Source organism: Heterodontus francisci, chromosome 10, assembly GCF_036365525.1.
Source record: "Heterodontus francisci isolate sHetFra1 chromosome 10, sHetFra1.hap1, whole genome shotgun sequence".
Lineage (NCBI taxonomy): Eukaryota > Metazoa > Chordata > Chondrichthyes > Heterodontiformes > Heterodontidae > Heterodontus > Heterodontus francisci.
The window spans coordinates 108,728,186-108,747,166 of record NC_090380.1 but is presented as its reverse complement, the minus strand read 5'-3'; positions in this window follow the sequence as shown (position 1 = coordinate 108,747,166).

Here is an 18,981-nt window from a genome sequence, read left to right as displayed (position 1 = left end):
TATTTTATTTTAGTTTGTTTCATCATCCATTTTTTTACCACGTGCCTACCCACTTTTATTCATGTTTGTGTTTTGGGCCAGGGCTGTTCATTTTTCCGTCAATTAACACCCTCTCTGTACTAATGCTTTGTCTTCCACCGCACCATTAACATATTGGTTGCCTTTGCTCCATGACCTTCTGGTCAGTTATTCTCTGTGACCCTGTCCTATCAACACCTTGCCTTTTGTTATCTCTTGCCCCACCCCGGCTTTATTTGCTTCAAACCTGTTGCATTTCTAACTTTTGCCAGTTCTGATGAAGGGTCACTGACCTGAAATGTTAACTCTACTTCTCTCTCCACAGATGCTGCCAGACCTGCTGAGTACTTCCAGCATTTCTCCTTTTTATTTCAGATTTCCAGCATCTGCAGTATTTTGCTTTTATTATAGGACCAGGCTAATTCCTGGGGACATAGGTTCAAAACCGACCATGGCAGCTGGTGGAATTTAAATTCAATTAATTAATCAATTCAATTAATTTTTAAAAATCTGGAATTGAACATTAGTCTCAGTAAAGGTGCCATGAAACTATCATCAATTGTTGTAAAACCCCATCTGGTTCACTCACGTCCTTCAGGGAAGGAAATCTGCCGTTCTTACCTGGTCTGGCCTACATAGGACTCCAGACCCACAGCAATGTGGTTGACTCTTAACTGCTCTCTGAGATGGCCTAGCAAGCCACTCAGTTGACCAGGGCAATTAGAGATGGGCAGCAAATGCTGGCCTTGCCAGCGATGCCCACATTCCTTGAAAGAATAAAAAATATTATAACTTCTATGCAGGCAGACAAGGGTGCCTTCATGTTGAGACACCATTGTGTTCCACTGCCTTCTCAGCAGCACCCTCCTCTCCCACTAGGACTGCTGATTGGGCCTGCAGCCTCAGGAGCCTGCCCACAGTCCTTATTAGGGCGGCGAACGTGGAGACAGCCAATTAGGAAGCCACCTCCTACGTTGGTGGGTGCAGTGACAATGTGGGCAGCTTGGGACCCCCATATGGGACCAACATCAGGATGCCAATGCCCACTGGAAAATCCAGTCCGTTGAGACATCATCAGTTCACATTTTCAATCAAATGTTATTTGACAGATTCTCCCTGTAGGCTTCTCCTTATTTTCCCCTTGATTTTCACAACAACAGTAGCAACAATTTGCATTTATAAAGCTGCTTTAATGTAGTAAAATGTCCCAAAGTGCTTCACATGAGCATAATCAAACAAAATTTGACACTGAGCCAAACAAGTTTATATGAGGACAGGTGACCGAAAGCTTGGTCTAAGTGTACGTTTTAACAAGCATCCCAAAAGAGGAAAGAGGTAGAGAGGAGGAGAGGTTTAGGGAGAGAATTCCAGGGCCTAGATGACTAAAGGCACGGTCACCAATGGTGGAGCAATTAAAATCAGGAATGCACAAGGGGTCAGATATCTCAGAAGGTTGTGGTGCTGGAGGAAATTACAGAGATAGGGAGGAGTGGGGAAGGTTTTGAAAACAAGGATGAGAAGTTTAAATTTGGGGCGTTGCTGGAGCAGCAGTCAATCTAGTTCAGCAAGCACAGGGTGATAGGTGAATGAGTCTTGGAGCGAGTTAGGACATAGGCAGCAGTGATTTGGATGAGATTTTTTTAATTCTTTCATGGGAAGTGTGTGTCACTGGCAAGGCCAGCATTTGTTGGCCATCCCTAATTGCCCTTGACAACTGAGTGGCTTGCTGGGCCATTTCAGAGGGCAGTTTAAGAGTCAACCACATTGCTAATGGGTCTGGAGTCACATGTAGGCCAGACCAAGGAAGGACAGCAGATTTCCTTCCCTGAAGGAAACCTACAACAATCGGTGATAGTTTCATGCCAACATTACTGAGACTAGCTTTCAATTCCAGATTTTCTTTTTATTAATTAATTGAGTTTATGAAATAATAGAATCTAAATTCCACGAACTGCCACGATAGGATTTGAAGTCATGTCCCCAGGACATTAGCCTGGGCCTCTGGATTACTAGTCCAGTGACATTACCACTACACCACCGCCTCCCCGAAGCTCATGTTTATGGAGAGTGGAAGTTGGGAAACAAACCTTCTTGAAGATATTGCCACTTTTGCTGACGGGCAGATCCCCATCCTCTGGCTCCTATCACAGGTGGCTTAACCCCAGGTGGCCGCAGTGACAGGTGTTTGATCCTGATCACATGTGCACTTTCCAGCAAGGTTCACTGGGCTGCAATCAGGAGCATGAGCCATGCCGATTTTGTTTTTCTCTCTCCCCTAGCCCTGTAATACTGACACCCATTTGAGCTCCCCTATTCCTGCCTGTATCTGGGATCAACCAACACAGGCCAGACTGAAGCCAGGAACATCTGGTCCACATGCCTTTCTTTACCTTACAGGCCCTGTCTGCCCTTGCAGGTGGGCATAAAATATCCCATTTTACTATTTCAGAGTAGGAGAGTTTCCCCCAGTGTTCTGGTCAATATTTATCCCTCAACCAATGTCACTAAAAAGCAATTACCTGGTTTTATCACATTTCTGCTTGTGGGAGCTTGCTGTGCACAATTTGGCTGTAACGTGTCCTCTACATTACAACAGTTACTACACTTCAAAATGACTTCATTTGCTGTAAAGCACATTGAGTTACCCTGAGGTTGTGAATAGCGCTATAAACAAGCACGTTCTTTCTTTTTTCTTTCTATCTTTCCATCTTTCTATGTGTGGAAATATAATCACAGGGGATGTCTCAATTTTGAGCAGTGGGAGGCACAACATCTCAGTAGACTGTCATCAACATCAATTGTAAAGTGATATATATTGTAAGACATTTTGAAGAAATGTCGATTTAATCAGCACCATATAATGATCTGAATGAAAAGACTGTGGCTAGGAGTAATGAATAGGTAATCTGTCTTGCTTCTGCCACAGCAAGTCTCGGAAGCACTCTGCTGTAAGGCATTGTGTCAGTGAGGCAATAGGAAACAGCCCTGCTGGGCAAGAACACATCCTTAATTCTCTGAGCAACTGTAGTGTGAATTTAAATTCTTTGTTCTTATGTACAAACCCACCCACAGTCCTGCCTCGCCCATACTCTGCCAGCTTCTCCAGCCTAGTGTCTCCACTCTTATCTAGCCTTCTGTTCACTTCCCCTCCCCCCACACCAACATCCTTAACCATCTCACCTTACTCTCTGGAATTCCCTTCCTGCACCTACCTTTCTTCACTTTCTTTGACCAAGCCCTGATCAAAGCCTTTTCAAGATCCAAGATTCAACATGTTCGTTAAGGTAGACTTAGAGCAGATGTTTCCACTTGTGGAGATGTCCAAAACTAGGACCCATCAATATAAGATATTCACTAATAAATCCAATAGGGAATCCAAGAAGAACTTCTTTCCTCAAGAGTAAAACACCAGCATAGATTTGTTGAGCTGTTTCTGAGCTGTAAAATTCTGTAATTCTCTGTAGTCCATCTCTTTGACGACACATTCTGAATCCTCCCACAAAGACTTGTTTTCTATTCCTGTCTTTGCCTGAGGTAGTGGTAGAGCTCAGTGGCTCCCACTCTCACATTTGCATTAGCGGGTCATAGGTTCAAGCCCAACTCCAAAAACTTGAATGCATAATCTAAGCCGGCAGTCCAGTACTGAGGGACTGCCAGTCTTTTGACTGTGATACTAGGCTGAGGCCCTGTCTGCCCTCTCAGGCAAAAGATCCTATGGCATTATTTGAAAAAGAGCAGCGGAGCTTTCCTGGTGTTCTGTCCCTCAACCAACATCTGAAACAACCCCCCCCTCTCCCCCCACCCAGATGATCTGCTCAATTATTTGATTGTTGTTTGTGGTATTTTTCTGTCTCTAAAATTGGCTACTGCATTTCCCCAGATGACAACAGTGATTACACTTCAAAAGTACTTCATTGACTGTAAAGCACATTGGCACATCCTAAGGTCATGATAGTTCTTTGTTCCTCTTTTCATGTCCTCCTGCACCACTGGGGACTGTTTTCTTGTTTTGTGAATAATTTATGCTTTGGGCCCAAGCCTACGAGAAACTGGAGTGAAATTGTCCAAATTCACGTTGCATTCTTACAACCAGGAAGCAGAGGGCACTTGCAACGTGTCAGTCAGGGATGGATTTAAAGCCAGGTCCCAGTTTGCTACCCCAGTTAAAAATGTTACACATAAATAGCACCCTTGGTGTTTGAACTATACAGTAAATGGAAAAGTCCTGGGGAAAATTGATGTACAGAGAGATTTGGGTGTTCAGGTCCATTGTTCCCTGAAGGTGGCAACGCACGTCAATAGAGTGGTCAAGAAGGCATACGGCATGCTTTCCTTCATCAGACGGGGTATTGAGTACAAGAGTGGGCAGGTCATGTTGCAGTTGTATAGGACTTTGGTTCGGCCACATTTGGAATACTGCATGCAGTTCTGGTCGCCACATTACCAAAAGGATGTGGATGCTTTGGAGAGGGTGCAGAGGAGGTTCACCAGGATGTTGCCTGGTATGGAGGGCACTAGCTATGAAGAGAGGTTGAGTAGATTAGGATTATTTTCATTAGAAAGACGGAGGTTGAGGGGGGACCTGATTGAGGTGTACAAAATCATGAGAGGCATAGACAGGGTGGATAGCAAGAAGCTTTTTCCCAGAGTGGGGGATTCAATTACAAGGGGACACGAGTTCAAAGTGAAAGGGGAAAAGTTTAGGGGGGATATGCGTGGAAAGTTCTTTACGCAGAGGGTGGTGGGTGCATGGAACGCATTGCCAGCGGAGGTGGTAGACGCGGGCACGATAGCGTCTTTTAAGATGTATCTGGACAGATACATGAATGGGCAGGAAGTAAAGAGATACAGACCCTTAGAAAATAGGCGACAGGTTTAGATAGAGGATTTGGATCGGCGTAGGCTTGGAGGGCCGAAGGGCCTGTTCCTGTGCTGTAATTTTCTTTGTTCTTTGTTCTTTGTTCTTTGTGTATGAAATACTGAGAAGTGATTAGGAAAGGAGTTAGGGAATGTGATCAATTTAACAGATAGGTTTCAAAGAAGCTTTTGAAGGTGTAGACAGAGGTAGCAAGGCATGTAATGAAGAGAATTCCACAATGCAGCAGTGACATAAGTAGAAGTTCTACCATCAATAGTGGAGTTGAGTAATAGGGGTGCAAGCAGTAAACCAAAGGCACAGTTGGTGGTGCAGGCAGGGTGTAAAGTTCGGGGAGATTATTGAAATAGGGTTGGATGAGGGCAAGGAATTTGAAATTAGGGCATCAGTGGACTAGGGCTAAAAGGGTTGAATTAAGATGACAGGTTGCATAGACAAGGCTTGAATTCACTCGTGTACAGAAGATTAAGGGATGATTTAATTGAGGTGTTATGGTAATTAAAGGAGTTGTGTGGAGGAAAGGTTGTTTCCTCTGAAGGGAGAGTTGTAGCTTATCCCCACTACTGGTCCGGAGGTTTACTTTGGGTATCAACAACTGGAGACTACCAAATTATTGTTCACACATAGCATGTTTATTCAGCGTTTCAAAATCTTATCTTCAACATAGATCATACTCACGCATCCCTATAAGCTAGGTTACTTAGGTTCATCCGAGAGTCGGAACGGAGCAGATGATCAGCGCTCCCCTTCCGATTCTCCAAGTAGTTGATCAGACTGAGCTAGCTAGCCAGCACTTCGGAGCACACTTTCTTATACCCTGTTTCGTGCATGCTACTTGCGTGATCAGCTCGGGATGGGCCGGACCTGACTACCCGATGTACAGTGATTGGTTGGTCAGCTGTTGCTAACGTCACGGGTGCGCTACGTCAGCCACAGCCGGTCAACCTTTCACCACTTTTGACATTGTCTGATAACAAGGCATTACCTCACTCCGCTGACCCCCAGTCTCCAAGCAACCAGCCCACATGGCGAGTCTGTTACAAATTTAGCGGTAAGTTAGACATGTCTTCATCAGACCTGGCAGGTGTTAGTACATCCACTTCCCCTTCAGCAGTTCAGTTACACCCCATTGCTGTCTCATCACATATCCTACGTCCCTGCTGTGCATTTGTTTACCACTTTTAGAAATGCACACTACTTTCACCACACACCAGGTTACATACAGTTCATGGGTTGGATGGTGGTCACCTACAGAGTCCAGAACAATGAGGCATAACCTTAAAATTAGAACTAGGCTGTTCAGGGAGCACTTCTTCACACAAGGGGCAGGGAAAATCTGGAACTCTCTCCCAAAGAGTTGTTGAGGCTGGAGGGCAATTGAAAATTTCAAAACTGATGTCGGCAAGCTCCCACAAACAGAAATGTCACAATGACCAGGTATTCTGTTTTTGTGATGTTGATTGAGGGATCAAAATTGGCCAGGACACCCGGGAGAACTTTCCTGCTCTTCTTTGAATAATGTTGTGGGAACTTTTACACCCACCTGTGAGGACAAACTGGGCCTCAGTTTAACGTTTCATCTGAAACCTCTAGCAGTGGAGCATTCCCTCAGAATAGCATTGGAGCAGCAGCCTATATTTTTGGCATATAAGTCGCTGGACTGGGACATGAGCCCACAACTTTCTCAATCAACAAGGAGCATGCTACCCATTGAGTTACAGTTCATACAAATGAGGTGAATCTTCTCAGTTCATTACACAGCCGATTCTTTCATAGCATGCAACTATCAACAACTGAAGAGTAGGTTTACTTATCCTGTGCTTTCACTAGATCCTGGTGCTCGCCCTTGCTGGGGAGGGAGAAAGGTTGGACTTCACTATATTTCAGAACAAAAGAGAATCAACATCAATCATCTAGATACATTGCCACACAGTGAACTGAGAAAATCGGCTTCATGTTACAAGACAAATATTAGCAGTGACAAGCAGGCAGCTAATTTAGGAACAAGCACATTGATGTAAGAGGTGACAGGGCCTATCAACACTCTGAGCACAAGAGGAGCTGAGCTGCTTCCTGTCAGTCCCAGGAAAATCAATTCTCCTGAAAACTTCAAGACATTTCTGATGGCTCCGTTGTTAAGTGCAAGCTTGGTCATGATCCTGAGATTTACTTGCCATGAAGGACTCAGGCCCTAGCACTGGCTTGCACTGAACTTGCAGGACTACAGGGGACAGATCCTAGTGACTGGACCTTATTAATGTTCTCGCTGACCCATCCAAAACTGGCCAGACCCATCAATTGCTCAGAGGCAAGAGCGGGAGCAGGAGTTCAGTAGCAGGAGGCCGCGGCAGGTAAGTGATGGGGAATGGGGAGTGGGGAGGGGCGGGGGGGGGTCTCTGGATGCTATCAGAGGGAACCCGGGACAATTGGGAGGCCCAAGCCTTACTCCTGAGGCCTGGAGGAGCACTCCTGGCTCACAAGAAAACCAAAAATTAAAAATAGTTACTTACCTTGTTGGGCCTCTTCTGGCCAGACCTGCTGGTGAAGCTGTCGGTGACACCCAAGGTCAACTAAAATTGCAGTCCTGTCCCAATGACATCATCAGACTCGATTTGTACATTTAAGGAAGCACCCCACAGTCTTGTTACAGGTGTCCTGCTTGTCTGCTGAAAAGAGCAGGTTCACATCAGGACGTGGCAGGAAAGCAGCGGGATCAGAGACGATAAGTGGCTGCCTTCAATTTAACCGTGCCCCACTCCCACCCAATCCTTTCCTGCCCTGGTTCTGCCAAGCAGTGGAATTAAAATCATGGCCATTTATTATTCTATGAATTTATTCTCTATGTTCCCACATGCGTAGGAAACTTGAGGAACGTATAGAAGGTTTGCTGGTATCTGTGGAACTGTGCCCCAGTATGAGACACTCACCACAACAGAGGAGGGTAGAACATTGAAAAGATGTGTGTAAAATTGTGTAGGACAAAATGGTAGAGTTTCTGAAGTAAGTCTCTTTTACCCGAGGTACATGTTCAAGTGTGGAGTACGATCAGGAATATGAAAATCTGCAGGGTTTGCTCAATAATTACTTCTCGGTCATTTTGTTTTTACAACTTATTCAGTAGAAGCCCATCAATGTATCAATGTTTCCTGTACATTTTTTTCACATTGAATGTCATTTACTTATCTTCAGCCATTTGGTTTAATTTACCCTTTGAATATCGAGACTCCTCCTTACACTGGTCACTGGGCTACATATTTGGATGTCAACAACAACTTGCATTTATATAGCAGTTTAACATAGAAAAACAACACAAGACACTTCACAGATGAGCCATCAGACAAAAGAATTACACTAAGCCAAAGAAGGGGATATTAATCTATAAAATAAGAATAGTGGATTAATCTATCAGATTCATTCCAGCGAATGGTGTAGAAAGCTTCTAACCATTCATATTCTCTAAGTCCCTGTCATCACTCAAAGCCTCAACTATCCATCTCTTGTGCTGTGGTTTGAACTTATTGCTTTCTCTAACAACACAGACCTGCATCTACACAGCAGCCCGTCACATTTACACATCTCGAGGTTCTTCAGAGACAATTAATTACTGTTGGAGTGCCCGTACTGTTGCTAAATAGGTAAATAGGCATTCTGCATCTGCAATGTTCCCACAAGTAGCAATGAGGCAAGTTAGTGTTTAATTTTTAGGGGTGTAATTCATTGAGAAATGAATACTGGCTAGGGCACTTGGAGAATTTCCTTCAAATGGTGCCACAAGATCTTTCACAGTCACATGAATTGACAGACACAGTAACTGACTTCAGATGCTGCATCCCCACTCCACCCACCGACAATGCATTTCATATTGGACCCTTTCAATTGGCAGGGAGAAAAGACAATTGTCCGATCAACATCTAGGACAGAGCTCAGGCCCACACAGCCTTGTCGACTCCAGTCAGTTGGTAACCTGCTGGAATGCGCTTAGCTTAACTCTCATTTAATGAAGCAGCACTGGAGTGACAGCTTAGGTTATATATTCAAGTCTCAGTGTAGGACTCAAAAACACAACCATTGACCCAGAAGCAAATGTGCTGCCAACTGAAGTGAGCTGTTAGCTCAAACACTGGAAATCTGTACAGCTTTTCTTTGAAGACACTAAATGTTCAATAGCACCTCCCAAACCCGTAACCTCCAGCATCGAGAAAGACGAGCAGCAAATGCACAGGAACACCATCACCTTTAAGTTCTCCTCCAAGTCACAGACCATCTCGACTTGGTCATTTATCACCCTTCCTTTGTCGTCGCTGGGCCAAAACCCCTTATAAATAATAACAATGTGGGAGTACCTTCATCATTCAAACTGCAGCAGTTCAAAAAGATGACCTATCAACCATCTTCTTAGGGAAACTGAGGATAGATAATAAATTATAGCATTACCAGCAATGCCACATCCAGAGAAATAATTTAAAAAATAAGAACTCAGCAATTCCTACACACAGTTCAAGCTCATTCAACAGCTGAATGCAAAATGAAGGAAAAGGGAGTGATGGGCTCCCTTTGTCTCTGAATGCAGCCAAGACCTTGACATAATAAAATTCTTCTCACCTGACTAACTGAAAGGATGTAACGTGAGATTAATTTAGGGCAAAATCAGACACCAACTTCATCTAATAGTTAGCTGTCGTGCAGTGGGTAGGACTCTTGCCTCTGCCACAGAGGATGGTGGGATCATAGTCCCATTCTGGAGGCTTGAGCATAACATTTCAGCTGACAATTCTAGTGCAGCACTGAGAAAATACGTCACTGTCAGAAGTGCTGTCTTGTGAATGAAATACTAAGCTGTTGCCCTGTCTGCCCCCTCAAGTGGATGTAAAAGATGCCATCGTTCAAAATTATAATTTGGGATAAAATTCATAGTCACTTGGACAAATGTGGATTAATTAAGGATTTGTTCATGGCAAATTGTATTTAACTAACTTGCTTGAGTTTTTTTTTTGATGAGGGAGATGGTGGCGTAGTGGTAATATCACTGAACTAGTATTCCAGAGGCCCAGTCTAATGCCCTGGGGTCACGGGTTCAAATCCCAATACAGCAGCTGGTAGAATTTCAATTCCATTCGTTAATAAATTCAATTAATTCATTAAAAACTAGTCTCAGTAATGGTGCCATGAAACTATCAATTGTCGTAAAAACTCATCTGGTTCACTCATGCCTTGAGGCAAGGAAATCTGCCATCCTTACCTGGTCTGGCCTACATGTGATTCCAGACCCACAGCAATGTGGTTGACTCTTAACTGCCCTCTGAAATGGCCCAGCAAGCCGCTCAGTTCAAGGACAATTGGGGATGAGCAAGAAATGCTGGTCTTGCCAGTGACACCCACATTCCATTAAAAATAATAATAAAAACAGAGAGGGTTGATGAGGGTCATGTGGTATATATGGACTTCCAAAAGTCATAAAGTGCCACATAACAGAGGAAAGTTAGAGCCCATGGAATAAAAGGGACTGTCGCAGCATGGATACGAAATTGGCTGAGTGACAGGAAACAGAGAGCAGTGGTGAACGGTTGTTTTTCGGACAGGAGGAAGGTATATAGTGAGGTTCCCCAGGGGTTAGGATATATATTAATCACCTAGACTTGGGTGTACAGTATTTCAAAAATTGCAGATGAAATAACTTGGAATTATTATGAACTCTGAGGAAGAAAGTGATAAGAGGACAAATATAGGCTGGTGGGATCGGTGGGCAAGTGGCAGATGCAATTTAATGCAGAGAAGTGCGCAGGAGCAGAGGGGCCTGGGGTATATGTACACAAATAATTGAAGGTGGCAGGGTAGATTGAGAAAGCGGTTAATAAAGCATATGGAATCCTGAGCTTTATAAATAGGGGCATAGTGTATAAAAGCACAAAGGTTATGATAAAACTGCATAAAAGACTGGTTCAGGCTCAACTGGGGTATTGTGTCCAGTTCTGGACCCCACACTTTCAGAAGGATGTTAGGCATTAGAGAGAAAAAATTTGAGAGAATGGTTTGAGGGATGTAGAATTACAGTTGTGTGGATGGGTTGGAGAAGCTGGGGCAGTTCTCCTTGGAGAAGAGAAAATTAAGAGGTGATTTGATAGAGGTGTTCAAAATCATGAGGGATCTGGACAGAGTAGATGAAGAGAAACTGTTTCCATTGGTGGAAGGATCCAGACCCAGAGGACACTGATTTAAGGTGATTGGCGACAGAAGCAACAGTGACATGAGGAAAAACATTTTTATGCAGCAATTGGTTCGGATCTGGAATGCAATGCCTGAAAGAATAATTGGAGGCAGATTTAATCAAGGCTTTCAAAAGAGAATTAGATAATTATCTGGAGAAAAATTTTGCAGGGCTACAGGAAAAAGTGGGGGCTGGGACTAGGTCAGTTGCTCTTGCAGAGAGCCGGCACAGACACAATGGGCCGCATGGCCTCCTTCTGTGCTGTACCCATTCTATGATTCTATGATTGTACTCTAATACAGATAAGTATGAGGTGATGCATTTTGGCAAGAGGGATAGGGAGAGGCGATACAGACTCAATGGCACAGTTCTAAAGAGTGTACAGGGACAGAGGGCCCTGGGAATTCATGTGAATAGATATTTGAAGGTGGCAGGACATACTAAGAGAGTAGTTAGAAAAGCATATGGAATCTCGGGCTTCATAAATAGATATATTGAGTCCAAAGGCAGAGAAGCCATGCTGGACATTTATAAAGGTCTAGGCCACAGCGAAAGTATTGCATTCAGTTCTGGTCACCACACTTTGGGAAGGATGTGAGGGTCCTTGAGAGGGTGCAGAGGAGATTTACCAGAATGGTTCCAGGAATGGGGGATTTTAGTTACAAGGTTAGGTTGGAGAAGCTGGAATGTTCTCCTTGGAATAAAGGAGATTGAAGGGAGATTTGATAAAAGGGTACAAGATTCAGACAGGTTTATAGAAAGTAGAGAAAGAAAAGCTGTTCCCATTAGCTGATAGTGCAAGGACTAGAGGACACAGATTTAAGGTTTTTGGCAAGAGATGCAGGGGGTATGTGAGGAAGAACTTTTTTACACAGCGAGTGGTAATGACCTGGAACTTGCTGCCCACGAGGGTGGTGGAAGCAAAGATGATGAATAATTTCAAAAGGTTATTGGATGAGCACTTGAGGGAAATAAACTTGCAGGGCTGTGGAAACAGAACAGGGAAATGGGAATGACTGGATTGCTCTACAGTGAGTTGCATGGAATCGATGGGCAAAATGGCCTCCTTATGTGTCTCTATGGCTCTATAACACTATCTTTAGACAGTGCTGAGTTAGTTGACCTCAATGTAACTGGGCTACAAAGGATCAGCAGTGGTGTCTGCTTCTGATCGCCATCCTCCAACAGTGCTGAAAAGTGAACCTGTTTAAATGTGTGAGGATTTCAACGAGCTCAGCTGTGATGCCCCTCATGGTCATATAGTCTACGGATGCTCACTGGGTGTGTAGATGAGGAGTGGTTACTTGGGGTTAGGCACTAGAGGACTGATTGTGATCGTCAGGCTACACAGTGGATCTGCTGCGACTCAATGGGTTCTGAGTGAGTTCAAGTCCTGTCCATAACCTGAGTATGCAATCTAGACTGGTACTTCAGTACGGGGGAAGTGCTGTACTGTCAGAGAATCACAGAATCATACAGCACAGAAGGAGGCCATTCAAACCATTATGCCTGTTGTTATGAACAGGTGAGAAAAAGGTCTAGGGTTCCCTTTCAGCCTTCACCTGGTCTTATTGGAACAGGGTTTTATTTTTAAACACACTTTGTTATTTAGCTCCCACTTTGGTGAATCCTTGTTCACCGCTTTTCAACTATAAGGCAAAGAAATCAGCATAAACAGGCTTTCTTAGGTTTAAAAAAGAAAAGTTGAAATTTTATTAAACTTAAACTCTAATTCGGTTAATGCCAACAGATACACGACGTGCTCACGCTAGCATGCACACACGATACACACATGCAAATAGAGACAGAAAAGAGCAGAAGAAAAATAAAGTGGACAGATTTGAGTCAATATCTGAAGAGTTGTTATTACGGTTCTTCGAGTTCACTATAGAGTCCTTGATTGTAGGTTGATCGTGCTTTTTGTGGGGCCCAGTATTCTTCGTAAACATTGTTCGCTGTAGGAAACTTTTCTCTCTTGGGGTTCATGTGTGTTCAGTGGATTCAGAGGCTTGTGAGAAAGAGATGGGAGCAGACAGGAGAGATCTTCTCAGTCCAGGAGCAAACAGACTTTCTGCCCAAATTGTTTGCACAAATTTAAAATACTCAGGTTGCCCAGCTGGTTAGTCATATGACTAGCTGGTTTGACCATGTCTGTTTGTGTATTGGCTGCTTTGTCCTTCCAAACACTGTCTGTCAATATGCAAATATATTTTCCAGCCACAGCTGATCTGTTTAACAAGTCCTTTCTTCACTCCAGTAACAGTATAAAATCAATGTTCATGACAAAATTAATATGTCTCATTTTTGGCAGGTGGGGGCAGAGCATGACATCTCCACACCCAGCGGAATGAAATGCGATTTGAGAAAAGTGCAATAAATTCAAAGGGTTGAGAAAAAATGTAAGATGCAGAAAAAAGCATGCAGTTCTCTCATTCATTCCCATTCATTCATAAATCCTAAAACTTATTACAGTCTGTCTTCTTTTGGTGTCAGTGCTGCTTTAATTGCCCCATTTTTGGCATCCCAATAAACATGTGGTTCATTTTTGGGGGGAAATTTCTCTTCCGTTTGCCCATTTCCATGGCTGCCGAGAGTCTTTGTTCCTGCTGAGGTAAATTTTAATGTAAAAAAAGTCAGTAGTGGGTGGGTCTATTCCGAACTCTCTTTCAGTGCTTTGCTGAGTCATACAAAGGCTTTTTACTTCAGGGGATGGGTGGTTCCTTTTTTTCTTTGACTGTGGGGGAAGGTTCTTTGCTAATCTCCGCTTTGTCTATTGCACTCCCCTGTGGCACTTCGACTAGTTGCGGCATCACCCTCACAGTTTCTCTGCCCCTATAGCTCTTTCTTTGTCTCTGCAGGTTCCTGTAAATGCTGTTAGCAACTCTGGTGGGGTGCTTCTAGTGCCTGCATTTAAATAGGAGAATGTGGGTTCTAACTTTTCCCATTTTTCAGTGTTGGCTAACCAGACAGTAGGGATTTTCATCCAAGATTCCTCCCAAACTTCCTTTAACCTGCCCTCTTGGTCACTTTTTCCCCTTCACGGCAGGGGTCCCTTATAGTTCACCAGCCCTTTACTGGAGGGTCCTCATAGCACCAATACAAGACTTAGGGTGCAGGTTTCACTGTAGGTTGGGGCTTCCCCTCAACCTGCCTGATGTGGCAACTCCTGCAGTACTCCACCGCATCTTTGTGGAGTTTTGGCCAGTCAAACTGCTGTCTTATGTGGGCTTTGATCTTTCATATACTGGCATGTAGCACTGTACAGCCACTGTAGTCTCGTGGGCCCTTCTTAATATTTCTCTCTGGTACCTCTGCAGCACCACTAACTGGTAAACTGTCCATTCCTTTCCCTCAGGTCTGTGAGGAGAACTCCATTTCCTCATCAGTACCTCATTCTTTAAATAGTAGCAATCAGGGACTCCCGCTGCTTCACTTTCAGATTGGGCAGCCTGTGCTAACTCTCGCAATACTGGGTCGGCTCGCTGAATCTCAGCTATGGAAAATCCATTTAAGTCATTCCCTGGGTCTCCAAACATTCCAAAGAAAATCTCAGACAAGCAGACCTCGTGGTCATCTGCCTGCAGTGCCAATGCAGTCTCCTCTGGGGGAGCTGGTTTGATCATGGCCTGATCCACTACATATTCAGGGAAACTGCAGGGGACCATCTCCTGCCACTGCCCTGTCTCTCTGACCTCCTGCGGTCTTTCTTTCACTGTTGGGGGATGGGGGGGTGGGGTGGGGGGGGTGCTACCACCTTCACCCCTGCCAGATCATTACCTAGGAGCAGGTCAACCCCGCCCACAGGCAAACTAGGGACAATCCCTAGGGTCACCGGTCCCGAAACTCCAGGTGCACCCGGTGTACAGGTACAGGCATACACTGCCCTCCAATACCATTCACCACTATTTTAGTGTTCACTGCACTCTCTGGGGGAAAGGTCAGGCCCTTTCCCAGTTAAAGGAATCTAGTGGCCCCTGTGTCCCTGAGATTCGCTATGGGTGTGCTTGCCCCACCCGAGGGGTATGAGGTTACTCTCTCTTCAGACATAAAACCCTGATAACCTTCAGGAACCCTATTAAATTTTCTTGTACTTGCAGCGGTAGACTTCCTGAGTCTCACTCTTACTCCAGTTAAAGCCGCAGCTTGTTCTGCTGTGTTTTCCATCAGGTTGTCTTCGTCACTGAGCAGATGTGCCCTGAATAACCCTACAGGTTTCCCTTTAGTTTCCAGCAGTCAGCTCTTAAATGCCCTGCTTTATTACAATAGAAGCACACAGGTCTCCGGGTCTCACTCTTGTTCACAGCACCTTCCTTTTTGGCTAGAGGAGTGGCCCCTGTGTCTCCTGCTTTCCTTTCTCTCCCAAGACTGCTTTGCCTCCTATCACCTTCCCGCCCTTTGTCCCTTTTGGATTTGCAGGGGTGTCTAGGAAAGGTTCTCCCCTGGGAAACCAACATATAAATTAAGGCAAACTCATTGGCTAGGACGGCCGCTTGCCGGGCTCTCTAGACCCATTGCTCATCAGCATGGGTCTTTATGGAAAGTGGGAGAGAGTGTTTAGATTCTTCTAACAGAATTACTTCCCTGAGATTCTCATAGCTGAGCTGTTTACTTCTTTCAACTCCAGATAATTTTGATTAGCTTACTCCTTGAGGGTTCTAAACTTTTGGCAATAGGCTTCGGGTACTAATTCATATGCTCCGAGGATAGCATTTTTGGTCAATTTATAATTTGATGAACTCTCATTTGGCAACAGGGAATAAACCTCATGGGCTTTTCCAGTTAGCTTTCTTTGTAGTAAAGAGGCTAGTTCTCAGCTAGCCATTTTAGCTGCCTTGCCAATTTCTCAAAGGACACAAAAATTCTTCTACATCCTCCTCATTGAATTTTGGAATTAGTTGAGCTAGTTTTAACAATTTACTCCCCAGCCCGAATGATACTCCTCCATCGTGGCCATGCTTTTATTGGGGTTACTCTGTCGGCCCCTAGTTAACTCAAGTCACTTCAACTCTCTCTCTTCGCATTCTTTCTGGAATATTCTTTCTCTCTCTTCTCAAATTCAAGTTTTCTCTGTTCCAATTGTATCGTTGCTAACAATACCCTGTCGGAGTCTGCTTCTAACTCTGTTTCTGCTTCTTCAGATTCAAGGGAAAAATGGTTAGCCACTAGCCTTAGGAGGTCCGAGTTCCTAGCCTTGCCATGTACAGTGATCCCACACTGCTCAGCCATTTTCCTCGACTCCTCCATAGGCAGTGCTTTTAACTTATCCCAAGTTACTTCACCTTGGCTTGGAGAGCGACTAGCTTCAGTTGCAAACATGTTAGTAGTCAAGCACGCCCAACCACAAGAAAACCTTCCAATTTCTCTCACTTATCTGTGGGTAAAATCTGGGATGGTCGCACCCAAATTTCTGTTATGACCAGGTGAGAAAGAGGTCTAGGGTTCCCTTTCAGCCTTCACCTGGTCTTATTGGAACAGGGTTTTATTTTTAAACACACTGTGTTATTTAGCTCCCACTTTGGTGAATCCTTGTTCACCGTTTTCCAATTATAAGGCAAAGAAATCAGCATAAACAGGTTTTCTTAGGTTTAAAGAAGAAAAGTTGAAATTTTATTAAACTTAAACTCTATTTCAGTTAATGCCTACAGATACACGACGCGCCCATGCGAGCATGCACACACGATACACACATGCAAATAGGTACAGAAAAGAGCAGAAGAAAAATAAAGTGGAAATATCTGAAGAGTTGCTATTATGGTTCTTCGAGCTCATTGTAGAGTCCTTGATTGTAGGTAGATCTTGCTTTTTGTTGGAGCCCAGTATTCTTCTTAAACCCTGTTCACTGTAGGACACTTTTCTCTCTTGGGGTTCATGTGTCTTCAGTGGATTCAGAGGCTTGTGAGAAAGAGATGGAAGCAGACAGGAGAGAGATCTTGTCAGTCCAGGAGCAAACAGACTTTCTGCCCAAATTGTTTGCACGGATTCCAAATACTCAGGTTGCCCAGTAGGTTAGTCATATGACTAGCTGGTTTGACCATGTCTGTTTGTGTATTCGGCCATCTTAGCAGTCAACCTGGAATGCAAGCTCCCCGACCTTCAACATCCGATGACGAACAGTCCATGTGGGTTGAATGTGTCAGGGAATGGCTGCTTTGTCCTTCCAAACACTGTCTGTTAATATGCAAATGTTTTTCCAGCCATGGCTGATCTGTTTAACAAGTCATTTCTCCACTCCAGTAACAGTTTAAATCAATGTTCATGACAAAATTAATGTGCCTCGTTCTTGGCAGGTGGGGGCCGAGCATGACACTGTGCTGGTTTTTGGTAAGAACTATCCAATTTGTCCCATAAGCCTGCTCTCTCTCCATACATCAGCACTTGTTTTCCTCTTTAAGTATTCATCTACTTTACTACATCATTACAAAACAGCAATAATTGTTTACAAACTGAGATACTGAACTCCAGATTGATGTTTAAACTCCTACAGAACACCATTTCCTTGAAGCTGTAGATCTCTTGATGCCCTCATCATAAACACAAGCAGTGGCAGTCTACACAAAGCTAAGAGGCTGCAGATAATCTGATGATCATGAGGATACCCGCTACAGAATTAATATTCTGAAAGCATGGTCCATGTTTGAGGAACAGAGGCTGTGCTGCAATAATGAGGGCTGAGACATCATGTACAAAGTGACTTCAGATTCAAGGGAACACTAAGCGATCATTAAGCATGCTAATCCCTTTCAGTGCTTACTTTGGGAACTGGGCAGAACTACCAGTATCAGCTGGTAATAAGCTGGAAATGGACATCGCAATAAACATGTGGTTTTTGGGGGAGCTTCGTGCCTGCAGATTTCCATAATTGTCTAGGGTGCCTTTGTTCTTGTTCTTGTTGGGGTCTGCAAGGAGATTGTTGGATTTAATTAGCTCTGGACTTGAGTTCTGATCCTGGGAGTCTGCAGTGGGTGGATCCACTCTGACCTCACTTCAGGCCATTGTTGTTTCCCTTTTCCCCTGACTGGGGGTGGATTTTTTTGATAATCTCCCCTGTGTCCTTTGGGGCATTCCTTTTCTATTGGTAGAAGGATTAGAGGAGACATGAGGAAAAACTTATTCACCCACATGGTGGTGGGTGTCTAGAATTCACTGCCCAGATTGGTACTGGAGGCAGAAATCCTCAATTCATTTGAAAGGTACGTGGACCTGCATCTGAAGTGCTGTAACCTGCAAGGCTACGGACCAGGTGATGGAAAGTTGGACTACATTGGGTGGCTAGTTTTTTCAGCCAGCGCTGTGCTGTAATCTTTCTATGGTTCTATGAAATCAGTCAACAAGCATTCCTCCACAATTTCTAATTGCTGTTTCTGTTTCTTTTTAAGCAAAGTCCTGTGGTCATCAATGTGAAGGTATTGAGGGACCACATCTCATTTCAGGTAGCTCGAATTCCTTCATTATGCTTAACATAAGCTCGAGGAACAGCATCTCATCTTTCAATTCGGCACTTCACAGCCTTCCAGACTCAACATCGAGTTCAGCAAATTTCAGATCGCAACCAGTGTACCCATTTCCTTTGGTCAGCAGCTGTCCATAATGAGTCTGCTACTGCCATTTATGTTGTGTGGCCACTTTAAGAGGCTGTAAGTGAAGGTCATCGGAGAAAGTGATGTCATGTCACACATGACCAGGGAGTTGTGGGTGTAACCTAACAGAGTGAGACGTGTGTAGATGTACTCCTACAGTAGCTGTGTATATATCTGTTCTAGTTTAAATTATAATAAAAACCCACATTTTCTTTGGATTTTACTTGCAGTCCTGTGAATCTCACAATAGTTCACATAGCAAAGAAACAAGTAATATTACAATTTATACTTCCTCTGGACCCACG